At 38.7% G+C, this 27444-nt stretch overlaps 3 long non-coding RNA genes across 3 annotated transcripts; all 3 read right to left on the reverse strand.

Annotated features, from left to right (window-relative positions):
- Positions 1-2500: 2500 nt before the first annotated feature.
- On the reverse strand, positions 2501-4221 carry LOC146484095 (uncharacterized). The gene is made up of 3 exons (XR_014863686.1): positions 3931-4221; positions 3806-3841; positions 2501-2726 (listed from the first exon to the last, which is right to left on the reverse strand). It is a non-coding gene; the product is annotated as an uncharacterized LOC146484095 (long non-coding RNA).
- Positions 4222-8797: 4576 nt separating this feature from the next.
- On the reverse strand, positions 8798-10594 carry LOC146484096 (uncharacterized). The gene is made up of 3 exons (XR_014863687.1): positions 10252-10594; positions 10101-10136; positions 8798-9020 (listed from the first exon to the last, which is right to left on the reverse strand). It is a non-coding gene; the product is annotated as an uncharacterized LOC146484096 (long non-coding RNA).
- Positions 10595-21723: 11129 nt separating this feature from the next.
- Positions 21724-23854, reverse strand: LOC146484097 (uncharacterized). The gene is made up of 3 exons (XR_014863688.1): positions 23276-23854; positions 23125-23160; positions 21724-21945 (listed from the first exon to the last, which is right to left on the reverse strand). It is a non-coding gene; the product is annotated as an uncharacterized LOC146484097 (long non-coding RNA).
- Between the last annotated feature and the right edge of the window lie 3590 nt (positions 23855-27444).

Consider the following 27444-nt stretch of genomic DNA (forward strand, 5'->3'; position numbering starts at 1 on the left):
CATCTTCAAGAGAACAGTCAGGGATGAGACCGTAGTGACTTTTTTACGAAGGCGAAAACTAAGGCGTTGATACTTAGTGGTTCTAACAAGAAAAGTGTTCCCCTAGGTTTCACCTCATTAAAATGCAAAGAGTATCATACTTTAGCAAGGCTTGCATTGTGGCTCCTTTTGGTGTGTATAGATGATAAAAACATTCGGGTATCAATCATCGGTACTGTCCACACTTTAGTAAAGATTTCATTCATTTTTTTCCGTTTTCAGCATGTCATCAAACCTAACGTCACGTGAATTAAAACAGCGTGACATTTTATTGCATGACTTTTGAAATAAACAGAGTGGAATTAATCCACGAGCGCTTTCGCTTCAAGTAATTATGGTTTTTGAAATTCTGCGAACGGCCCAGTAACGACATCTCGAAACAGAAAAATCGTTTCCAAATTCAAAGAAAAGCAAACTCATCTCGATTTAAAGGATCCTCAAGTCGAAAATAAGTGGTTCGATGGTAAGTCAATTGCGTTGATTGTCGCTCCATCGCAATAAGCGATGATAATTTATCTTGTTGACTTCACAGAGGGACCCCAATAGGTTTTTCGGGATGGGGGATTTGTCTTTTTTAAAGGTCGGGATTCGGGATTTTAGCGGAAAAGAGCGATGATATTCGGGATTATAATTATGGACGGGACCCGGGATTTTACGATTTTACGAAGCGGGATGCGGAAAATGTTACTATAAAGAAACGAGATCCGGGAAGTCCGTTGTCGAAAATTTAAAAAGAAAATCCACTTGTCACCGTCCCGGACAAGAAAATAAAATTACGGGTACTGTTTCTTTACAGATGAAATTTATTTGTGCTCACTGAGACCTTGCATTTAACTTGAACCGATAAGCCTAAACAATTGCCACAGAACGCAACAGTACACAACAATTGCCTAAACAATTGCCACAGTACACAACGGCAGAAAGGAACTAATTCAAACGGCTCCGAATGATAAGGACCTAAGAAAACCTCCATTCGGTAAATTTGAGTAGTTTCCTTCATGATCAAAATCAAAAGGTCAACAGAGAGACCTCACCACATTTTGATCGAAAACGAAAATCTCTCAGAAACGTACTCAGGAAAGCACTTAATCCAGAAGTCTAAGGTACATTAAGCAGCCAGCCAGTTTGGCCTCAGTGTCCCCTTTTCAAATATTTGTTGCAGTCTCACGTTGTGGTACGTGAGTAGCAATGCTCTTCAGAGTTTGACTCGGACAGCAAAGTTTTCCAAGGATCAACGTGATAGGAAAGGCAGCCCTCACCATTCAATTGTGAGAAAAAAGGAAAAAAAAGCTAAGGAAAAAGAGCAAGCTCTAAAAAGGAATTGCTAACGACTTATTGACTGACGTGGTTCGCGGGAAACTTTAAAAACGTCTTAAATGAACGATGTCGTCGTTATGATGGAAAGAAATAGAAGAAATAATCTTACAGCTAATATTTCTCGCGTGACCAAAGACCAGTACAAAGATCAGTACTCAGATTTGCAGTGGGAATTACATCCAACTGAAAATGCCTTTAATTTTTTCGTCGAGATAAGGGGCGTGAAAAAAATTATGAGCCGACCGGGATTGGGATTGGGCCAAAACAGCAGTCGGGATTACGGGATTGAGGGAAAATTTTGTCCGGGATGGCGGGATTGAAGAACCCTATTGGGGACCCTCTTCACACATCAAGATGGCTATATAATAATGACAGGTGATACAAACACAACCAAATATGTTATTTAGACAATACCTTATTGCAGTTAGCGAAACACGACCTTTTACTAGTGGTTTACAGCCGAATGCGGAGGTAAACTACATGAAATTTCAATAGTTTCTCTTAGTTTGCTTGCAGTCATGTGCAGTTTGTTTACACGTTGATATTGCAATTTTCGTGATTTTGAGAGCGTTAAGGCTCGGCGCTGGTAAAAAGCCCGAAGCTATTTTTTATACCTGGTTTTAGAGCGATACTTCCTCAATCTAGAATTCTAAATTTGAAGTGATTTAGTGTTTTACCAGATCGCGAAATTCTCTATTGAAAAAGTGCGCCAAATTCAGAATTTGAGAGAGCGAATTTTTTAGATTTTTTGCGGCTCCTCATGACCAGGAAAATTCATCCACTGGAGTATTTTTGGACTCAGATATTTAATAAACACTTCAAAAGCAAATTTTCAAGTAGAAAACTGGGTTTCCTTTGATGTGAATTGAACAGAGCGAAGTTTACGAGAAGGTGTGAGCCATGTTTATTTCGGGTGTTTTTGAAACCACGAGGGGCCGTCACTGTTTTTTCTATTTTTTTTCCGGTTTAAAAATATATTTCAGGAAAACAATCCCACCACGTTTTTAAAACTACCATGGGATGTCTCTGGACGGAATATACAGAGTTTTGATTTTTCATCATGTGCCACTTATTTATGATTTCGCTCGGTCTTAGTAGACATTCCCTCTTAATTGCTTTTATCAACAACGAGTCACTAGCAAGCTAATTTTTATGTAATTCATTTATTTATTTCTGTGACAAACTGAATCATCCAGAGTAATTTATCTCTCTTACTGGAAGTGGTTTTTCGCACTTCGGTCCACCATATCTCATGGCGAAACCTGCCCTACTGCAATCGCAACTCTTCTGTTGCTGGCCGTCTCTCTCGACTATTACACATCTGCCCCCGTTCTTGCAGCCCTGTGCTCTTGCTTCTCTTCTCTTGCACCCTGGAAAGTTAAGTTAAAAATAACACAAGTAAAATTACAGCACGTTCGCAACCCTTCAATTTTCTCTAAAGACTTTGAGCACCGGTAAGAACTTCGACTTAGCGCGGGTGAGTACTAGGTTTCGGGGCCGTGGATGCTGTAAAACGTTGGTGACAATAAAATTAAGAACCTTTTCCCCACAGATGTTTTCCTGGAGCACTAAGGGGAAAATATCAAGTGGACTTAAATCAGTTTTTAGCGATTTCAAGTTTCTACGTACAAAAAGGAAGAACCAATTTTTTTCCATTCTTTGGTCATCTGTCAACAAAAAACACTGAAATTAAAACTGAAGTATTTATACATTTGGGTTTTACGCTTTGGAAACCAGTATGTGTTCCAGCTTTTTAAAGTAGTACTAAAAATAGACGGATTACACCGCCCCTTTATCTACCATTGCACGGGATGCCCACGGTATATTAAATTATCTCCAAACAGGATCACGGTCCGTTCTTGCTTCTCTCGCGTGCGCCAAGTTCTCTTCCCCGCCTCTCCCCAAAGGAAATGATTTAAACAGCCAAAGGAGATGGAAAAGAAAGTAATTTTAGGGCGGTGGTATTTTAATTGCCGAGTGCGCTCTTGTCGGCGCCTTATTCGTGATGCACACTTGAACAGATGCTATAAATTGCCTTGCCAAGTAACCATATTGCCAAATTAAAGGTTTTCTTCTTTTCTTACTAGGTTTATTGATTTTATCCCTCTTGGAATGGCAATGTTGTGCAGACAAAACTGATAGTCTTCAAACTGCAAAACAGAGGAATCTCACTTCAATTTTCTTCTAGATGTAACAACGGAAAACATGTCCGCTTTAAATGTCAGTTATATTTTATTTGCTCTCGACATAAAGTACCGAACTATGCCTGTCTTATATATATGATGTTATTATTGTTTGGGAGACAGTACAGTCTGGCTTCTTGACTCATCTCTTATCTTTATTACGCAGCTATATGGTACCATTTTACCTCAGTGAACTCAATATCTTTTTTCCTTCTTTTTTTTTATTTTTTAATTTCATACTTTTTGCTTTGTAGTGGTAGTCTTACCTCTGACAAATGTGTCTCGTTTTTGCACCATCTCATCTGAAAAGAGAAAATTAAATTCTTAAAACCTTTAAGAAAGGAAGAACTGTGTGAATTTATATATTCAATCAATCTGATACTGTATTTACCTTTGGCTTCAACAGCAACACAAACCATCCAAATAACCAAGATGGTTAAGATCACAGCAGTCTTCATTGTTTAACTTTCACCCGAGTTGTAGATCCGTTTGACTTTTCTTCACCGTTTCACGGTCTTAGATACTTGTAAGACTTTTCATGTTTCTCGAATATTTATTAGATAACCTGATAAATTATGTACGAGTACTTTCGATCGTATTATTTGCTTTGGAATTCCTTTCCCGATTTTTTGTTGTATAAAATACTCAAATCGTCTTTCTTTTCATGCAACTAGTCAACCCTTCAACCCTGACACTTATAATTCTTAAACTTTCCGTAGTTTCTTTTGTAGTTCCATTAGCCAAGCTAATCTTCACTAACCACAGGTATTGCTGAGGGCATTGCTCATATTTAATTGCCTTTTTAGTTAACCAAAACGGGATCCAATAATCATTGCTTCTCGCTTGTTACTTATTAATTTCTCCACACCCCTAATATTTAAACATTGTTCTCATACAGTTACTCCAGGCACTAACGAAACTCTTTCCAGTGATACAGGTATTGCCGGGGGAACTTTCTGTCCTACCCTTTTTCACTTTGTGTTATTTCCCAAGCAAATTACCATCCGGTTAATTATGAACCAAAGCCATCCTCCCTATAGACCTTTATCACGGTAGTATTATGTAAGGTCGGTGACGCGACCTAAAGCCAGCGACACACTTGGCGATTTTATACGCTGATCGCGGCGATGTGGCAGTTTTGAAAAATCATGTGATAACATCGCCCAACCTGATGGGTTGGCTTTACTGGCGATTCACAGCAATGACCGTAGAAAATCTCGGGAAGGAGCACACTTGGCGAATGCCGGCGAATTTACTGATCGCTGGCCGATCGCGGCGATCGGCGAAAATCGCAATCACACCTGGCAATTTTCGCCGATCGGCCGGGGCGATCGGCGTATAAAATCGCCAAGTGTGTCGCTGGCTTTAAGCAGCGACGACGACGACGACGACGCCAGCGAGAACGTCAGAAAACAATAGCCTTTTTTAAAATTAGCAAAACATTGGCTCTGCACGTGCGCTATAAACTTTGGTACATTTCTTTGTCCTCCTCTGCAAAACAACGACGTAAAATGACCACAATCAAGGCTTAATGGAAAACGTGAACGCGTGATGATTAATTTTCCTTTCTTTTTCTGAACTTTAAAGCCGCCCTACGGCGTTAGCTCTTGCGGCCATATTAGTCAAACTAAATAAGTAGCCGTGAATCATCTCAAATTTATTCAGAAAACGCGAATGTAATTTTTGAGTCCCGTTTTCATTGGCGTCGTCGTCGTCGCCTCTGCTTAAGGTCCCTACTGCTGGAAAGACCACCTTAACGTCTTACAAGACGTTTGAATTAAAAATAGGTATAAAAGGCAAACAAACTCGCCAGCAAACTAAAAAACCTGACAACTTTATAAGTTAATCCTTGTCTTCAGTTCTATATTATTGTTTTCGCTAACGAATTTTTCAGTCGCAGAAAATTTTAGGGAAACGATCCGGCTCTATTACTCGAATTTACGAGCTGCTGTTGGCTTTCCAAAAATTCCTAGCTGAACTTATTTTTCTCTCTTAACAACATTTTTCGTCCCCTCGAAGACAAGATGAGTTAAATTCCCATTTCACTAAAGTTTTTGTTGATCGGAAACGCCGATGTCTCTTCGCAATTCGATCCACATTTCGACTGTAGGCGATTTAGGTCATCCGAACACGTATTCACCGAAATGAACCGTTAGGTGCCCTGGACATTGAAAAACCACAGTAACATTTATTAAATAGACCCTGTGGTTTCTTGTTTCTCCATTCAAAGTCGAACAGGTCTCAATTGATTCTCGTTTGTAACTTGAAGCTATTATCTGCGTTACATGTAGTGTTTAGGGTATTACTCTGTGGGACGTTAAAGAACCCACTCACTGTTCGCAAAGAGTAGGGGACGTAGTTCCCGGTGTTGTGGTCTGGTCTTTGTGCGTATATTCCGTATATCCCGGGTCCGCAGTAATTGGCCTTAGCTGTTGCGGTATCCCTGTCCATATTGGACAAAGCGAAATAAATAAATAAATAAATAAATAAATAAATAAAAGTCGCGTAGGGTGTTCGGGAAAATGAGCACGCGCTCATCCCCCCCCCCCCCCAACCCCACCCCCATTTTTCATTTACCATTGGGAAATTTGTACTTCTTTTGGCATTGACCTCTCAGCTGTAACAATTCAATGGAAAAAGCCATACATCGACAAACTGCCTTCTCTTTGTCAAGGATACTGCCTTCTCTTTGTCAAGGATGCGCATGTCAACAGTGAGGAGTGATTTTTTTCTGGCTGATAACATTGTTTTGTCTCATCTTCAAGAGAACAGTCAGGGATGAGACCGTAGTGACTTTTTTACGAAGGCGAAAACTAAGGCGTTGATACTTAGTGGTTCTAACAAGAAAAGTGTTCCCCTAGGTTTCACCTCATTAAAATGCAAAGAGTATCATACTTTAGCAAGGCTTGCATTGTGGCTCCTTTTGGTGTGTATAGATGATAAAAACATTCGGGTATCAATCATCGGTACTGTCCACACTTTAGTAAAGATTTCATTCATTTTTTTCCGTTTTCAGCATGTCATCAAACCTAACGTCACGTGAATTAAAACAGCGTGACATTTTATTGCATGACTTTTGAAATAAACAGAGTGGAATTAATCCACGAGCGCTTTCGCTTCAAGTAATTATGGTTTTTGAAATTCTGCGAACGGCCCAGTAACGACATCTCGAAACAGAAAAATCGTTTCCAAATTCAAAGAAAAGCAAACTCATCTCGATTTAAAGGATCCTCAAGTCGAAAATAAGTGGTTCGATGGTAAGTCAATTGCGTTGATTGTCGCTCCATCGCAATAAGCGATGATAATTTATCTTGTTGACTTCACAGAGGGACCCCAATAGGTTTTTCGGGATGGGGGATTTGTCTTTTTTAAAGGTCGGGATTCGGGATTTTAGCGGAAAAGAGCGATGATATTCGGGATTATAATTATGGACGGGACCCGGGATTTTACGATTTTACGAAGCGGGATGCGGAAAATGTTACTATAAAGAAACGAGATCCGGGAAGTCCGTTGTCGAAAATTTAAAAAGAAAATCCACTTGTCACCGTCCCGGACAAGAAAATAAAATTACGGGTACTGTTTCTTTACAGATGAAATTTATTTGTGCTCACTGAGACCTTGCATTTAACTTGAACCGATAAGCCTAAACAATTGCCACAGAACGCAACAGTACACAACAATTGCCTAAACAATTGCCACAGTACACAACGGCAGAAAGGAACTAATTCAAACGGCTCCGAATGATAAGGACCTAAGAAAACCTCCATTCGGTAAATTTGAGTAGTTTCCTTCATGATCAAAATCAAAAGGTCAACAGAGAGACCTCACCACATTTTGATCGAAAACGAAAATCTCTCAGAAACGTACTCAGGAAAGCACTTAATCCAGAAGTCTAAGGTACATTAAGCAGCCAGCCAGTTTGGCCTCAGTGTCCCCTTTTCAAATATTTGTTGCAGTCTCACGTTGTGGTACGTGAGTAGCAATGCTCTTCAGAGTTTGACTCGGACAGCAAAGTTTTCCAAGGATCAACGTGATAGGAAAGGCAGCCCTCACCATTCAATTGTGAGAAAAAAGGAAAAAAAAGCTAAGGAAAAAGAGCAAGCTCTAAAAAGGAATTGCTAACGACTTATTGACTGACGTGGTTCGCGGGAAACTTTAAAAACGTCTTAAATGAACGATGTCGTCGTTATGATGGAAAGAAATAGAAGAAATAATCTTACAGCTAATATTTCTCGCGTGACCAAAGACCAGTACAAAGATCAGTACTCAGATTTGCAGTGGGAATTACATCCAACTGAAAATGCCTTTAATTTTTTCGTCGAGATAAGGGGCGTGAAAAAAATTATGAGCCGACCGGGATTGGGATTGGGCCAAAACAGCAGTCGGGATTACGGGATTGAGGGAAAATTTTGTCCGGGATGGCGGGATTGAAGAACCCTATTGGGGACCCTCTTCACACATCAAGATGGCTATATAATAATGACAGGTGATACAAACACAACCAAATATGTTATTTAGACAATACCTTATTGCAGTTAGCGAAACACGACCTTTTACTAGTGGTTTACAGCCGAATGCGGAGGTAAACTACATGAAATTTCAATAGTTTCTCTTAGTTTGCTTGCAGTCATGTGCAGTTTGTTTACACGTTGATATTGCAATTTTCGTGATTTTGAGAGCGTTAAGGCTCGGCGCTGGTAAAAAGCCCGAAGCTATTTTTTATACCTGGTTTTAGAGCGATACTTCCTCAATCTAGAATTCTAAATTTGAAGTGATTTAGTGTTTTACCAGATCGCGAAATTCTCTATTGAAAAAGTGCGCCAAATTCAGAATTTGAGAGAGCGAATTTTTTAGATTTTTTGCGGCTCCTCATGACCAGGAAAATTCATCCACTGGAGTATTTTTGGACTCAGATATTTAATAAACACTTCAAAAGCAAATTTTCAAGTAGAAAACTGGGTTTCCTTTGATGTGAATTGAACAGAGCGAAGTTTACGAGAAGGTGTGAGCCATGTTTATTTCGGGTGTTTTTGAAACCACGAGGGGCCGTCACTGTTTTTTCTATTTTTTTTCCGGTTTAAAAATATATTTCAGGAAAACAATCCCACCACGTTTTTAAAACTACCATGGGATGTCTCTGGACGGAATATACAGAGTTTTGATTTTTCATCATGTGCCACTTATTTATGATTTCGCTCGGTCTTAGTAGACATTCCCTCTTAATTGCTTTTATCAACAACGAGTCACTAGCAAGCTAATTTTTATGTAATTCATTTATTTATTTCTGTGACAAACTGAATCATCCAGAGTAATTTATCTCTCTTACTGGAAGTGGTTTTTCGCACTTCGGTCCACCATATCTCATGGCGAAACCTGCCCTACTGCAATCGCAACTCTTCTGTTGCTGGCCGTCTCTCTCGACTATTACACATCTGCCCCCGTTCTTGCAGCCCTGTGCTCTTGCTTCTCTTCTCTTGCACCCTGGAAAGTTAAGTTAAAAATAACACAAGTAAAATTACAGCACGTTCGCAACCCTTCAATTTTCTCTAAAGACTTTGAGCACCGGTAAGAACTTCGACTTAGCGCGGGTGAGTACTAGGTTTCGGGGCCGTGGATGCTGTAAAACGTTGGTGACAATAAAATTAAGAACCTTTTCCCCACAGATGTTTTCCTGGAGCACTAAGGGGAAAATATCAAGTGGACTTAAATCAGTTTTTAGCGATTTCAAGTTTCTACGTACAAAAAGGAAGAACCAATTTTTTTCCATTCTTTGGTCATCTGTCAACAAAAAACACTGAAATTAAAACTGAAGTATTTATACATTTGGGTTTTACGCTTTGGAAACCAGTATGTGTTCCAGCTTTTTAAAGTAGTACTAAAAATAGACGGATTACACCGCCCCTTTATCTACCATTGCACGGGATGCCCACGGTATATTAAATTATCTCCAAACAGGATCACGGTCCGTTCTTGCTTCTCTCGCGTGCGCCAAGTTCTCTTCCCCGCCTCTCCCCAAAGGAAATGATTTAAACAGCCAAAGGAGATGGAAAAGAAAGTAATTTTAGGGCGGTGGTATTTTAATTGCCGAGTGCGCTCTTGTCGGCGCCTTATTCGTGATGCACACTTGAACAGATGCTATAAATTGCCTTGCCAAGTAACCATATTGCCAAATTAAAGGTTTTCTTCTTTTCTTACTAGGTTTATTGATTTTATCCCTCTTGGAATGGCAATGTTGTGCAGACAAAACTGATAGTCTTCAAACTGCAAAACAGAGGAATCTCACTTCAATTTTCTTCTAGATGTAACAACGGAAAACATGTCCGCTTTAAATGTCAGTTATATTTTATTTGCTCTCGACATAAAGTACCGAACTATGCCTGTCTTATATATATGATGTTATTATTGTTTGGGAGACAGTACAGTCTGGCTTCTTGACTCATCTCTTATCTTTATTACGCAGCTATATGGTACCATTTTACCTCAGTGAACTCAATATCTTTTTTCTTTCTTTTTTTTTTATTTTTTAATTTCATACTTTTTGCTTTGTAGTAGTAGTCTTACCTCTGACAAATGTGTCTCGTTTTTGCACCATCTCATCTGAAAAGAGAAAATTAAATTCTTAAAACTTTTAAGAAAGGAAGACTGTATGAATTTCCTTTCAAGGAGGTGTTTCATAACACAATATATTCAATCAATCTGATACTGTATTTACCTTTAGCTTCAACAGCAACACAAACCACCCAAATAACCAAGATGGTTAAGATCACAGCAGTCTTCATTGTTTAACTTTCACCCGAGTTGTAGATCCGTTTGACTTTTCTTCACCGTTTCACGGTCTAAGATACTTGTAAGACTTTTCTTGTTTCTCAAATATTGATTAGATAACCTTATAAATTATGTACGAGTATTTTCGATCGTATCGATTTGCTTTGGAATTCCTTTCCTGATTTTTTGTTGTATAAAATATTCAAATCGTCTTTCTTTTCATGCAACTAGTCAACCCTTCAACCCTGATGCTTATAATTCTTAAACTTTTCGTAGTTTCTTTTGTAGTTCCATTAGCCAAGCTAATCTTCACTAGCCACAGGTATTGCTGAGGGCATTGCTCATATTTAATTGCCTTTTTTAGTTAACCAAAACTGGATCCAATAATCATTGGTTCTCGCTTGTTACTTATTAATTTCTCCACACCTCTAATATCAGTTAAACATTGTTCTCATACAGTTACTCCAGGCATTAACGAAACTCTTTTCCGGTGATACAGGTATTGCCGGGGGAACTTTCTGTTCTACCTTTTTCTCTTTGTGTTATTTCCCAACCAAATTACCATCCGGTTAATTATGAACCAAAGCCATCCTCCCTATAGACCTTTATTACGGTAGTATTAAGCACCGACGCCGACGACGCCAGCGAGAACGTCAGAAAACAATAGTTTTAATTAGCAAAACATTGGCTCTGCATGTGCGTTATAAACTTTGGTACATTTCTTTGTCCTCCTCTGCAAAAAAACGACGTGAAATGACCACAATAAAGGTTTAATGGAGAACGTGTACGCGTGATGATTAATTTTCCTTTCTCTTTCTGAAGTTTAAAGCCGCCCTACGGCGTTAGCTCTTTCGGCCACATTACTCAAACTAAATGAGTAGAAATCATGGCAAATTTATTCAGAAAACGCGAATGTAATTTTTGAGTCCCGTTATCATTGGCGTCGTCGTCGTCTTTGCTTAAGGTCCCTACTGCTGGAAAGACCACCTTAACATCTTACAAGACGTTTCAATTAAAAATAAGTATAAAAGGCCAACAAACTCGCCAGCAAACTAAAAACCTGACAACTTTATAACTTAATCTTTGTCTTTCTATTATTATTTTCGCTAACGAATTTTTCAGTCGCAGAAAATTTTAGGCAAACGATCCGGCTCTATTACTCGAATTTACGAGCTGCTGTTGGCTTTCCAAAAATTCCTAGCTGAACCGCATTTTGCTCTCTTAACAACATTTTTCGTCCCCTCGAAGACAAAATGAGTTAAATTCCCATTTCACTAAAGTTTTTGTTGCATGGTCAGAAACGCCGATGTCTCTTCGCAATCAGATTCAATCCACATTTCGAGGCGATTTAGGTATCCGAACACATATTCACTGAAATGAACCATTAAGCCGGCGACACACCTGGCCATTTTATACCCCGATCGCTGCGATCGGAGAAAATCGCCAGGTGTACCCGGTGCAGCGATTGTGATTTTCGCCGATCGCCGCGATCAGCGAATAAATCGCCGATATCTGGCATGTCAGATATCCGCGATTTAATTCGCCGGTATTCGCCAAGTGTGCCCGTTCCCGCGATTTTCTACGCTCATCGCTTCGAATTGCCAGTAAAGTCAATCAATCAGGTTGGGCGATTTTATCATATGAACAATGTTGAAGTGCCACATCGCCTCGATCGGCGAAAAAAATCGCCAGGTGTGTCTGCATCAATCGGTGGCGAAAATCGCTTGCGATTTTCGCTGGCGATCAAATTCGCCGCGATCGGCGAATAAAATCGCCAGGTGAGTCGCCGGCTTTAGGTGCCCTGGCCCCAGTTGTTCAAAAAGCGGATAACTTTATCCACCGGATAGGTCGCTATCAGGCAGATAAAATGTGTGCGAGATTTTCCCGATAGCCCTATAATTTGTGGATAGGGTAGAAGCAAATGTGAAATTTAAGTATGGGATCGTGTGGAAAACTTGCCAAATTAAAGCGTTACGTGGAGTATATTTGCTCCGCTGGCAACTGGGGCCTGGATTTTGAAAAAACACAGTAATATTTATTAAATAGACCCTGTGGCTCCTTGTTTCTTCATTAAAAGTCGAACAGGTGTCAATTCTCGTTTGTAACTTGAAGCTATTATCTGCGTTACAGATAACGAAATTGAGGTGTTGGAGGAAAAGTGTTTTTCCTATGAGAGCCAAGTTTTGTCCTTGCAACAAGAAAATGATTCTCTTAAGCTGGCAATGAAGATCATTATGCAAGAAAGAAGCGAGGGCGAATGCCACCAACAAAAGATATGTGATTGTTGGTCCCAAGTGGGCAAACTTGGGAAAAGTGTGAATGACAAACATATCCAACGGCCGTTGCCCGCCTGCAACATAGAAACCCAGAACAGATTTGAGCCCCTTAGAAGTGAGGTACAAGTTCAAGTGAGAAATGAGGACAACCATACTGCAAATAACGAAGATAGACGCCAACAACAACAACAAAAGCAACAGCAACAATCACATGTTGATTCATCTGAAGCGAACCGGGCATTTGACTCAATTCCAACCAGTCATAACCGCTATCAGGCCTTACATGTTCCTTCTCCTTCGAGTCAAGTATCCTCTGAGAGGCCACTGCATCAGTCTGGAGCGCACGCAAATACCTCTCGAATTAGTGTAAATAACTCCAAAAGCGGTGAAGTCGGAAAAACAAGACCCATAGTGCTAATCGGTGATTCAGTGATAAAACACATTGATCCAAAAAAGCTTTCTCAAAGACATGTACATAAATTCTCATATCCCGGGAAAACCGCTGGTGAAATAGCTGAAGCTGTTGACAACATCGCCGTTGCATCCAATCCTTCTCACATCATAATCCATACTGGCACTAACAATCTTCCATCGGAGTCTGTCGATTCATGTGTCGCCGATATTAAGAGCCTTGTGTTGAAGGTGAAGAGCAAGTTTCCTAACTCAAGCATTGGTCTCTCGGGTATAGTCTACAGAGAAGATATCAACGTCGATGCTAAACGCAACGAAGTTAATGAGAGGGTCAAGCTCATAGCAGAATTGATAACATTACTTATATTGATAATTCAGTTATTGACGCCTCAGCATTAAATGGTAGTAGACTTCATCTGAATGCCAAAGGTTCGTCATTGCTGGCCGTGCAATTTATTAAGTTTTTAAGATCTGGCGAGTTCTGGCAAGTATAATCAGTCTCTTAAGGGTTTTCAGTCCTCAGCTATCCAACAACTGGTAAAGCTTCTGATGGATCTGGGAAACGTACCTTCCCTCTCCAGCTCGCAACAGGAGACGCCCACGCTAGCTTCTCAACGGAGTAACGTATCATCAGGTATTCCTAATGAAAACATTGATTCAGTTGAAAGTACTAATCTCTCTGATTTTCTTCCTTCTGGACGTGGTTTTAAAATTGCCGGTTTAAACATTAATAGTCTTACAAAGCATATTGATGAACTAAGAATTCTCCTTGCCGATCGCTCCATTGATATTCTCTCAATTAATGAAACTAAACTTGACGACTCTATCAAAAGTTGTGAGGTCCAAATACCAGGCTATGAATTTATTCGTAGTGATAGAAACAGACAAGGAGGGGGAGTGGGTTTTTATATAAAAACCTCGATTAATTTTGGAGTTCGCTCTGACTTGAACGTACTCAATCTTGAAAATTTATGTATAGAGATTCGGAAACCAAACTCCAGGCCATTTCTGATAGCCACTTGGTACAGACCTCCTTGCTCTTCAATTGATTTATTTTTATATTACGAATCATTTCTTGAGAAATTAGATTCCCTCGGCCTAGAATATTATCTGCTAGGTGATTTAAACTGTAACCTGGCCTCTGCACAATATGATTTAAATACTCGACGCTTATGCGAAATTTCTGATTTATTTGGGCTTCAACAGCTTATAACTGAACCTACTCGTATAACTGAATCCTCTTCAACATTAATTGATTTAATTTATACAAACTATACTGACAGGGTAGTCTGTTCCGGAGTCTCTCATATTGGTATCAGTGATCACAGCCTTATTTACGTTTATAGGAAATTATCTCTCGCTTTTCCTTCAAAAGGGCATTCAACCATTTCTTATAGAAATTTCCAAAACTTTAATCGAGAGAGTTTTCGTAACGGTATCGCTCAACAAGACTGGTCCTGTAATGGTTCTGAAGATCCAAATGTTTTGTGGACTGACTGGAAATCGAAATTTTTGGATATTGTTAATATTCACGCGCCACTCCGAACTAGACGTACTAGGACAAATAAAGCACCCTGGATCAATTCAGAATTAAAGAAAGGCATGCGCGATCGTGATGCTGCCAAAAGAAAAGCAATTACATCGAATGATCCACACGATTGGGAAAAGTACAAAAAGTTGCGAAATATAATAAACAATGACATCAAAACTTCTAAAGCATCTTATTATTCTAATGCTTTTATTCAATCCAAGGGTAATCCTCGAAAAACGTGGCAAACCTTTAATGATCTTACATCCCGTCGTGTGAATAATACAACCGTGAAAGAACTGAAATTGAATGATGCCATTATCTCTAATTCTAGTGAGCTTTCTAATGCTTTTAATGACCATTTTTCAACAATTGGGCCCAGACTTGCTAATGAAATACCTCCAATTGCTAATAATAATTCAAGTTATATCAATAATATAAATGTAAATAACAACAAATTCAGCTTCTCTTCGACTAACTGCAGTATTGTTTTCTCACATCTAAACAAATTATGTAGATCTAAAGCAACAGGTCTTGATAATATTTCTACTAAAATTGTACGTGAATGTGCTGATCTTATTTCAGTTTCACTATGTGCTCTCTTTAATAAATCTTTAGTCTCTGGTATATTTCCTGATGATTGGAAATGTGCTAGAGTTACTCCGTTGTTCAAGGAAGGTGAGCCATCTGATCTGAATAATTATCGACCTATTTCAGTCATTTCCGTTATAGCTAAAGTGTTTGAAAGGATTGTTTATGATCAGTTGTATAACTTTTTGACCAATGAAGATATCATTTCTAATCATCAATCGGGTTTTCGCTCGTTACACTCAACTGTAACTGCCCTTCTGGAAGCTACGGATAATTGGGCCTTTAATATTGATCGTGGCAATGTTAATGCTGTGGTTTTCCTCGATTTAAAAAAGGCATTCGACACCGTTGACCATGATATCCTTTTATCTAAAATGAACCTTTATGGAATACAAGGAACAGCTCCTGATTGGTTTAAGTCATATTTAACTAATCGTACACAACGATGTCTTGTTAAAGGTTCTCTGCTCACTTAAATGTGGGTACCGCAAGGAACAATCCTTGGCCCCCTTTTATTTCTTATTTATATTAATGACTTGCCAAACTGCCTAACTTCGTGCCAGCCTAGGATGTATGCCGATGACACCCACATCACTTATGCTGGCGTTGATGTGAATTCAATACAGTTAAATCTGAATCACGATTTAGATAACCTAAACAAATGGCTTATTTCCAATAAACTTACCTTGAACACTGCTAAAACTGAATTCATGCTAATTGGCTCCAGACAAAAATTGAGTACTTTGACGAACCCACTTGAGCTCTCGATTAATAATGTTCCGATAGAACACGTTTCCTCTGTCAAATCGCTTGGAATATTTATTGATGAAAATCTACGGTGGCAAACACACATTGATAAATTATCTAAAAAGGTCGCTTCCGGAATAGGAGCAATAAAAAGAATTAGACCTTTTGTCCCTCCACCTACCCTTCATTATATATACAACGCACTAATTCAATCTCATTTCGATTATTGCAATCTTGTCTGGGGTAATTGTGGTAAAACATTATTTGACAGGCTACAGAAGCTTCAGAACCGTGCCGCTCGCGTTTTAACCTTTTCTAGCTATGATGCTGACGCTAACCGTTTAATTAGACAACTCGATTGGAAAGACTTGAGCACTCAATTTCAAATACAGAAAGCCATAATGGTTTACAAGTCTTTAAATGGTCTTGTTCCTGAATATTTATCATCTAAATTTGTTAAACGAAATGAAACGCGTTACTCCCTGAGAGACTCTGTTAACAAACTATTTGTCCCGTTTCCGCGAACTAATTTCATGAAAAACGGCTTTACTTATAGCGGAGCAGTTCTCTGGAACAGCCTGCCCATTCATGTGAGAGAAGCTAATTCTCTTAGTCAATTCAAAAGATTAGTTAATGATCATTTTTAATGTTAGAGTACTAGTATATACGGCATTCATGAAAAACAGGTTTTAGTTAGATTAGTTGTAGTTAGGTATTGAGTTTTGTTTAGGATAGTTAGGTTATTTCTAATTTTTATACTCCTGATGGATTTTACCGTCTTAAAATAAAGATTTATTGATTTATTGATTTATTGATAGTGTTTAGGGTATTACTCCCGACGAAACTACTCGAACTGTTCGGTAATAGAACTTAATTAATCGAACTCAATCGAACTTAATCTAACGATTGGGTTCGATTGAGTTCGGCAATAAAACACAATCGAACCAAAAAATTTGTGTGAGAACATTCGAACGTTCTAAACCATCTCTCGAAATAGACAAGAATTTTGAAAAGTTTTTTTTAGCATGCAAGAAGAAGAAAGAATTAGTTGGGAGGAACAATAGATGACTTGATGTAGCTTTACTGAAACATCATTTCATGATCCACAACTGTTATCATCCTATATAGAGTCAATTTAGCACAAAGCCATGTAACAAACAAGCCGAGTGAACTGAAACGAAGCTGATTCAACAGCATAATGTTTCTTTGTTGTTCGTTATTCCACTGATGGGATGGATTCTTGGATTGTTAAGTAACGGTACGAGGTAACGTGAAACAAACTGAGAACCTGCCACGCTCGCCAGAAATACAATTAATAAAAGCATTGACATACACATAAATTATACACTACAATTAATCCCCTATAATCACTCCTGCAATACTTCGTAAGACACCCTAGAAAAAGGAAGCCTTCAGCAAAACACGAGCAATTTTCCTATATAACTCCCATTTTTAATCGAATGTATGCCAACTTGGACCATCGAACCCAATCTAACTCAATCAAAGTTCGATTGGGTTTGATTGCTCCATTTTTTTTTTCTTTTTTGTGACAGAGTTCGATTGTCGAATAGACTGCAAGCAGTCTCTTTCTGGTTAGTCGAGAGGGTGCTACAACAAGAACAACAACAACAACAATTTAATTTATTATAAGAGAAGACACTTTTATTTACAATATTAGTTACCCACATTTAGCAAGGGCTATTCGAGGTGGGTAGCATTGATAGTTGTTTACATGCTCAAGAAGAAAAGAAAATTAACAACACAAAATAGATTCATTAAACTAAGAGAAAAAGAATTAAATAGGAAAATAAATGAAAAAATAAATCACCTAAATGACTAATTATTATTTAGAAAAGTTAAGTGCAAGCTAACTAAGTAGTGACATAAGATTGATTCATAGTGCAGCGAGACTGGCCAAAAAAAAAAGGTAAACCGAATGAAAATATATAGTACTTTGATTGTTGGTTTCAGTGCTTTCGACGGTTCGGACTTTTTTTTGTTGTTGTTGTTGTTTTGTTTTTTTGTTTTTCTGTTGTTTTATTTCAGTTTTGAACTGCTTGTGTTCTCAAAATATTTGCTACGAACAAGGAACTTGAATCAACTCATCAGTCTGAATAGATTACAAGCTTTTTCTGCCAACGTGTTGTGGAGGCGTTTAGTGATCAGTGACAGACTTTAACAAATGATTTACGCTTCTTAATAACTTGAGCAATTCAATCAGATTGGAAGTATATCTTTTACCATCTAATAACACATGCACATGCACAAGTATTACTTTTAAATGTTTTACCATTGACGCAATTAAATTTCTTCAATTTCTTTGTCTCTGGGAATCTCCCCGCATCCCTTAGGCTCGATTACCAGCCGCTGTTCAGGAAATGATCCCGCAAGCTCACCGGACCCAAGTGAGCCCAACTCATCCTATGAACAAAGTGTAACAAGCCAAGCCATAAATGGTTGTCATTTAAGCTCTTTCCATGCAGCTTTCTGTTGATTCGAGTAATTCAGCGGCGGGCTAATCTCTATTCAGCTGCTGTGATCGAAGCTACTCAATTCAGTTGATCCAAATGGAAGCTTGACCATGTTTCATTTATGGGAGTTTCCAAGCAAATCATGTTCGGTTTCACTGCTGATTGAAATCTTGAGAAATGTTACTTTTGAATTTATGTACGTCGGTAATGATTTGCAATCCAGGGTTTAGTTGTTGGTCAGAGACCGGATATTAACCAAGCGGACAAGTCGCTATCCTGCGAACAAAAAGTTTTTAAGTTGGAGTACTAGCTGTATCCACTGGATTGCGATTTATCTGATTATATCAGTGGCTTGTTCAATTATGCTTAAATCTGTCGTTTTAATCTTTTATCGCCGTTGACAACTGTGGAACTTCTTTGCATTTTTATATTTCACACCCTCCTGATTCATTGTAAGACTTGCAATTTTAAAACTAGAGTTACGCGATTCAATAACTGCTTAAAACTAAAAGATGTCTTCCCCGAAAGCAGCTGAAATTTTTCTGGGAGATTCTAAGTCGGTACTGGACGACAACGGTGAGGAATTTCACGAAGCAAATGCCTCTGTTGTAGAAAACAAAGGTTTCATTCTCTGTCTTTCCTTAACATAATAATATTTTCAATGAAATTTTGAGGGAAGCCGAATTCGTTCTTTCAACTCATGCCTGGCTCCGGATTACCAGCAAAGTTATCACTTCTGCATAAAGCTTTCGTATTATTTCAGTTTTTCTGTCGCTCCTCAGTTCGGTGAGAATCTTAATAATATTGCCTATGCAAACCAACAACAACAACGACTTGAACAACAATTTATTAAGGTATTTCAATATACTTACATGGCGTTGCCTATCTAAAATTATTAAACTCACAACATCATATTTGGAGCAACACATTTTGTCTAAAGCAAGTTTTTCGTCTAAATTTTGTAAATCGTATGCATAAAAGAAATGAATAAAACTAGCACTGGTTTTTATAATTTTTTTATTTTTAATATGTTTGCTAATTTCCCATACTTCAATTGTTTTAATTCAGCACACAAGCAGACATAAGTAACCGAATGAAAATATATCGGGTTCTTTAATAGCTGGCCAGTTTCAGTGGCGTCGACGGTTCGAATGTTTTTTTTACTGTAATATACCCGTGAAGGAGGAATAAATAAATGTAAATATATGAAACATATATTGGTTCGAATCATGGGTTCGAATCCCGTTCAAGCCTGAAGTTTTTTCAGGCTTTCTTTTCGCAACTGCTTAAGTTGCGTAGTAACTGCGAGGATCGTTCTTCAATTTGATCTTTCATCCGCAGTTCAAATATATGTTTCATATATTTACAGTTATTTATTCATCCTTCACGGGTATATTACGAACGCACAATATGACCACCTCCCAGTTGGCTTGATGGCTCAGTTGATAGAGCACCGCACCGGCATCGCAGACGGCATGGGTTCGAATCCCGTTCAAGCCTGAAGTTTCTTCAGGCCCCTTTTCGCAACAACTTAAGTTGTGTAGTAACTGCGAGAATCTTTCTTCTATTTGATCTTTCATCCGCAGTTCAAATATATGTTTCATATATTTACATTGGAACAGTATCTTTGACCACCTAATAACACACCAACAATTTAATTACATTTAATGATTGGCGTTTTTTGTTAAAAAAAAAAAAAAATAGAGCTCATGAGGGAACGCTTTTGATATTGAATAGAAAAATACGTCAGTTACCGGTCTTCAGTTCAAGAAGAGTCTACACAGAAGAGTCGCAACTCTCACAGAAGCTTTTCATACAAAGGTAAGTCCCAGTTGAATTTTGTGCTTTTTACGTGTGGAGACGCATAGCGTTGGAACTAAGTATATTAGGGACTTTAGGGATGAAAATATAAGTTCGCGTTACTTGTACTACTTCGCGATTATTCCAATTCGTTCAACGTGTACAACGAGGCCGAACTATCCAGTAACAGAACAGGTGGCAACAGCGTTCAAGTTGAGACAGAGGTTAAAAATTTATTGTCACAGGCATGTGCTCACGTTCTCCACAAAACTTTAAATTTGGTTATTTCACGTTCAGTTGTTTGGCCGAGCAGGCTGGAGAAATGTACCAAAATTTATAACGCACGTGCAGGGCCTTTGTTTTTCTCATTATATCCTATTGTTTTGTGACGTTCTCGTTGCAGTCGCCGTAGTAGCTTCTTAAACTTCCTATTAAATGTGCGGATTTGGCGTTCACTCAGTTCTTCATTGGAAATTCCGCTGAGCAATGCAGGACCTCCAACTTCACTTTATGCTCTCGTTTATCGCGGGCGCAGAAGCGTTCGCACTTCCAGAAACAGTTCAGTTTCTCCGAAATATGACCCGATATGAACGCAGCTACGTTTTTTTCTCCTGTGTATATATTTATGAGTTTTAGTGGGTAACGAAAAAACAAACCAAAAATAAACAAACAATCCATTTTGCGCGAGCTTCAGTGATTTCTTTGCTTTCCAAGACATAATTTAAATTTTGCTCAAAACGTAAAATCAAATGTATTTTATAGGGCCTAGGAAAACACTACAGTACGAAAATGTTGTTTTCAAATGTTTAGTTGCTTTTTAACCACTGTTAAACTGACTATTTGAACCAAAATCCTTCTAATTTGTGGCTAGTGGTAATCAAATGTAGATTACAGGAGTGCGTTCGATGCCTTAGATAATACAAATTTAGCTATGATGCCCCCTTTCATGAAGCCATGTTTATTGGAGGAGGAGCCGTCACTATTTTTTCGATTTTTTCCGGTTTAAAAATATATTTCAAGAAAAAAATCCCACAACGTTTTTAAAACTACCATGGGGTGTCTCTGGACGGAATATACAGAGCTTTGATTTTTCATCATGTGCCACTTATTTCAGTATGATTTCGTTCGGTCTTAGTAAACATTCCCTCTTAAGGACGGTGCCTACTACTCAAGGCGAAGTATTTTTGTCCGGTTTAAGACTATGCGGGAAAAGCAGATCTTAGCAAGGGCTATTGGAATCCAAAAAGAAAATTGGGGGTAACCATGCATTTTTCAGAGATAACTAAGCAATAATATCTCTTAAAAGCGCCAAAATATAAAGCAATGTATGGGATTTTTTTCCTAAATTGAAGATTAATTATCTCTGAAAAATGCATGGTTACCTCCAATTTTCTTATGAGATACCAAAAGCATTTGCTAAGTTCTGCTTTCTCCGTATAGTTTTAAACCGCGCAAAAATATTCTTGTATTAGTAGGCACCACCCATAGCAAACCCGAGTATCTCGAGATGCGCAGAACGTATGCGCAGTAACGATAGTAGGCACCGTCCTTAATTGCTTTTATCAACAACGAGTCACTAGCAAGCTTGTTTTTATGTTATTCATTTATTTATTTCTGTCACAAACTGAATCAACCAGAGTAAGTTATGCCAATGTTGCTTATTGGAAGTAGTTTTTCGCACTTCGGTCCACCATATTTTTGGCCGAGATATATCCTTTTGCAACGGCAACTCTTCTGTTGCTGGCCCTCTCTCTCAACTATTTCACATCTGCCCCCGTTCTTGCAGCCCTGTGCCGTTGCTTCTCTTTTGTTGCACCCTGGAAAGTTAAGTTAAAAATAACACAAGTAAAATTACAGCACGTTCGCAACCCGTCAATTTTCTATAAAGAATTTGAGCACCGCGGTTAGAACTTCGACTTAGCGCGGGTAACACTAGGTTTCGAGGCCGTTGACGCTGTAAAACGTTGGTGAAAATAAAATTAAGAACCTTTTCCCCTACAGATGTTTTCCTGGAGCACTAAGGGGAAAATACAAAGTGGACTTTTAAGTCGCTTAAAATCGCTAAAAACTGATTTAAAAATCAGTTTTTAGCGATTTTAAGTTTCTACGGACAAAAAGGAAGAACCAATTTTTTTTCCATTCTTTGGTCATCCGTTGGCAAAAATACTGAAATTAAAACTGAAATATTTATTCGTTTGGGTTTCAGGCTTTGGATACCAATATGTCTTCCAGCTTTTTAAAGTAGTACTAAAAATATATTACACCGGCCCTTCATCTACCATTGCACGGGATGCCCTCGGTATATTAAATTATCTTCAAACAGGATCACCTGTTCTTGCTTCTCTCGCATGCGCCAATTTTCGTTCCAAATTTAAGTTTTTTCGGTACGTACTGATCTACAGCAAACGAAATGTCCGTGCAAGTTCTCTTCCCCGCCTCTCCCCAAAGGAAACAAGTTAAACAGTCAAAGGAGATGGAAAAGAAAGTAATTTTAGGGCGGTGGTATTTTAATTGCCGAGTGCGCTCTTGTCGGCGCCTTATTCGTGATGCACACTTGAACAGATGCTATAAATTGCCTTGCCAAGTAACCATATATCGCCAAATTAAAGTTTTTCTTCTTTTCTTATTAGGTTTATTGATTTCATCCCTCTTGGAATGGCAATGTTGTGCAGACAAAACTGAAAGTCTTTTTCTTCAAAAAAAAAAAACACAGGAATCTCACTTCAATTTTCTTCTAGGTGTAACGACGGAAAACATGTCCGCTTAAATGTCAGTTATATTTTATTTGCTCTCGACATAAAGTACCGAACTGTGCCTCTCTTATATATATGATGTTATTATTGTTTGGGAGACAGTACAGTTTGGCTTCTTGACTCATCTCTTATCTTTACTACGCTGCTATATGGTACCATTTTACCTCAGTGAACTCAATATCTTTTTTCTTTCTTTTTTTATTTTTTAATTTGATACTTTTTGCTTTGTAGTAGTAGTCTTACCTCTAACAAATGTGTCTCGTTTTTGCACCATCTCATCTGAAAAGAGTAAATTAAATTCTTAAAACCTTTAAGAAAGGAAGACTGTATGAATTTCCTTTCAAGGAGCTGTTTCATAACACAATATATTCAATCAATCTGATACTGTATTTACCTTTAGCTTCAACAGCAACACAAACCACCCAAATAACCAAGATGGTTAAGATCACAGCAGTCTTCATTGTTCAGTAACTTTCACCCGAGTTGTAGATCCGTTTGACTTTTCTTCACCGTTTCACGGTCTTAGATACTTCTTAGACTTTTCATGTTTCTCGAATATTTATTAGATAACCTTATAAATTATGTACGAGTACTTTCGATCGTATTATTTGCTTTGGAATTCCTTTCCCGATTTTTTGTTGTATAAAATACTCAAATCGTCTTTCTTTTCATGCAACTAGTCAACCCTTCAACCCTGATACTTACAATTCTTAAACTTTCCGTAGTTTCTTTTGTAGTTCCATTAGCCAAGCTAATCTTCACTAACCTCAGGTATTGCTGAGGGCATTGCTCATATTTAATTGCCTTTTTTTAGTTAACCAAAACTGGATCCAATAATCATTGGTTCTTGCTTGTTACTTATTAATTTCTCCACACCCCTAATATTTAAACATTGTTCTCAAACAGTTACTCCAGGCGTTAACGAAACTCTTTCCAGTGATACAGGTATTGCCGCGGGAACTTTCTGTTCTATCTTTTTCACTTTGTGTTATTTCCCAAGCAAATTACCATCCGGTTAATTATGAACCAAAGCCATCCTCCCTATAGCACGGCAGTATTATGTAGGGTCGGTGACGCGACCTAAGGCCAGCGGCACACTTGGCGATTTTATACGCTGATCGCGGCGAATTTGATCGTCACCGATTGATGCGAACACACTTAGCGATTTTTTTTGCCGATCGCGGCCATCGGCAAAAATCGCAATCGCTCCACCAGGCACACCTGGCCGGTTTTCACTTACCCGGGCGATCGGTGTACATGTATAAAATCGCCAAGTGTGTCGCTGACTTTAAGCAGCGACGATAACAACGCCAGCGAGAATGTCAGAAAACAATAGTTTTAATTAGCAAAACATAGGCTCTGCACCTGCATTACAAACTCTGGTACATTTCTTTGTTCTCCTCTACAAAACAACGACGTGAAATGACCACAATAAAGGATTGATGGAGAACGTGAACGCGTGATGATTAATTTTCCTTTCTCTTTCTGAACTTTAAAGCCGCCCTACGGCGTTAGCTCTTTCGGCCACATTACTCAAACTAAATGAGTAGAAATCATCGCAAATTTATTCAGAAAACGCGAATGTAATTTTTGAGTCCCGTTTTCATTGGCGTCGTCGTCGTCGTCGTCTCTGCTTAAAGGGCCCTGGTCAACCACACCTTTGTTTTTGTTTATATGCGAGAGTTTGGCTATTTTATTTCATTCGGAGCATGTCGAAATGAACGAAATCACTGTGAAACTACTAAAGATAATGAAACATATTTTCAGGAACACAACTTACAGTTAAGCAATAAGATTCCGCTTCACCATGTAATATCAATAATTTCGATGGCATCGAAAATGGCGGAGGCTGACTAGGGTCCTTTAAGGTCCCTACTGCTGGCAAGACCACCTTAACGTCTTACAAGTCGTTTCAATTAAAAATAGGTATAAAAGGGCAACAAACTCGCCAGCAAACTAAAAACCTGACAACTTTATAAGTTAATCTTTGTCTTCAGTTCTATATTATTGTTTTCGCTAACGAATTTTTCAGTCGCAGAAAATTTTAGGGAGACGATCCGGCTCTATTACTCGAATTTACAAGCTGCTGATGGCTTTCCAAAAATTTCTAGCTGAACCGCATTTTGCTCTCTTAACAACATTTTTCGTCCCCTTGGCGAAGACAAGATGAGTTAAATTACCATTTCACTAAAGTTTTTGTTGCATGGTCTGACCATGCAACAAAAACTTTAGTGAAATGGGAATTTAACTCATCTTGTCTGCAAAGCAGAAAAACTCGGATATTGAACTGCAAGCTTGCGACGGCAATTTATTCGCATGGATAATGGTATATATAAATAGTCCTTCAACGTACCCCAGTGACCGCATTTCTGCCTGCAGCTGTTCTTTCGGATCGATGGGGCTCACGGTCAAGGCCACTGCAGTTTTCCTTTTCTTCGAAGAATTTTTTCTGCCCGCCATTTCGCGAGGAAATCCGAAAAATTCTGACTGGTAATAGAGCTTCAGTCACTCACTCAACTTTTCCGGCGCGACACCAGTAATCTCTTGGGACTCAGCAGTAGGTCTCCTGTAATTCTATTGGCTTTCGACGTCGGCGGCATCCACAGTGTTGAAATATGGCGCAGCAAGGGCGTGAAATGTTTGTAAACCTTTAGAAGCGAAAAAAACCTACTTCGTTTTTACGCAAGTGTGCTTCCTTTAAAGTAATTTATACGATACAAGGATTTGACGGATTGTCTTGAAATTTGGCCCGATTTCCGTTTTGTATACTTGATCTTCCGCAATGGCCTTCGTCGTAAAACGTATCGGTGAGTTTTTGATAGTCAAAATTGACAGTAAAATTGCGAAGCAACCAATAGGAATATCGAAAAAGCCTCACACAGTTTTGAAGATTAATGCCTTGTGATTGATATGATGCAGTAGTTTTGATTCTGCGGTCGAATTCCATACCCGATAAATTCGCTAAAAGCCGGTCGTATTGGGCTTTTGGGACGCACTCTCCTTACGGCTAGAAAAAATCAAAGCGAAATAATTTTTACCGGATAGTACATTTCATTAGCTTTGTACTGATATATAGTTTATGGTTGTTGCATTTAAGACAGCGCGCAAATATTTTTTTCGCGAAGGACACCCGCGAAGGTATCCGGTAACCTTAAATCGTTTCCTTTGAGGAGAGGCTGGGAAGAGAACTTGGTGCATGCGAGAGAAGCAAGAACGGACCGTGATCCTGTTTGGAGATAATTTAATATACCGAGGACATTCCGTGTAATGGTAGATAAAGGGGCGGTGTAATCTTTTTTTAGTACTACTTTAAAAAGTTGGAACACATACTGGTTTCCAAAGCCTAAAACCCAAATGTATAAATATTTCAGTTTCAGTGTTTTTTGTTGACAGATGACCAAAGAATGGGGAAAAAAAAGGTTCTTCCTTTTTGTACGTAATAACTCGAAATCGCTAAAACTGATTTAAGTCCACTTTGTATTTTCCCCTTAGTGCTCCAGGAAAACATCTGTGGGGAAAAGGTTCTTAATTTTATTTTCACCAACGTTTTACAGCATCCACGCCCCGAAACCTAGTATTACCCGCGCTAAGTCAAAGTTCTTACCGGTGCTCCAATTCTTTACAGAAAATTGACGGGTTGCGAACGTGCTGTAATTTTACTTGTGTTATTTTAAACTTAACTTTCCAGGGTGCAACAAAAGAGAAGCAAGAGCACAGGGCTGCAAGAACGGGGGCAGATGTGAAATAGTCGAGAGAGACGGCCAACAACAGAAGAGTTGCCGTTGCAAAAGGATAGGTTTCAAAAGATATGGTGGACCGAAGTGCGAAACACTACTTCCAGTAAGCAACTTTGGCATAGCTTACTCTGGTTGATTCAGTTTGTCACAGAAATAAATGAATGAATTACATAAAAATTAGCTTGCTAGTGACTCGTTGTTGATAAAAGCAATTAAGTAACTGCAAATTTTAACCAAAGAAAATGATTATTTACTGAAAGTGGTCAAATTGGTTTAAAGAACAGCTTAGTTTCTAACGTCTGATAAAGATCGCTTGAGGCTTAAATTAATGATTCCGGTCAACCTGCCAAACTCGAGCATTTCTCTAACAGTTTTTGGGATGTCAGGTAACGCTCCCCCCAAACGAACGGCTGATTAAAACCCGAACAACATTCCTTTTCCTTTGTTTTGAAATAATTAGGTGACAACAAAATCCACCAATCACGCGTCGTCTTTTGTTATGAATAAAAACCAATCATATTTCAGTAAGTTATCATTGATGTCAGTTTCCCAAAACCGTCTGCGAAGGAGACTAGTGAAATTAAGAAGTGTTGAAATACAGTCAACTCTCTCATAGCGACCACCTCCCGTAAGCGACCACTTCGTAAACAACCGTTTTGATTCTCTGTTAAATACTGTTTCAAGAGCTCAAGAGTGTACCCAAGTTTCAAGAGTGTACCCGGTGCAACGATTGCGATTTTCGCCGATCGCCGCGATCAGCGTATAAAATCGTCGATGTCTGGCATGTCAGATATCGGCGATTAAATTCGCCGGTATTCGCCAAGTG

The sequence above is a fragment of the Pavona decussata genome, unplaced genomic scaffold (genome assembly GCF_977016875.1).
Source record: "Pavona decussata unplaced genomic scaffold, jaPavDecu1.1 SCAFFOLD_37, whole genome shotgun sequence".
NCBI lineage: Eukaryota > Metazoa > Cnidaria > Anthozoa > Scleractinia > Agariciidae > Pavona > Pavona decussata.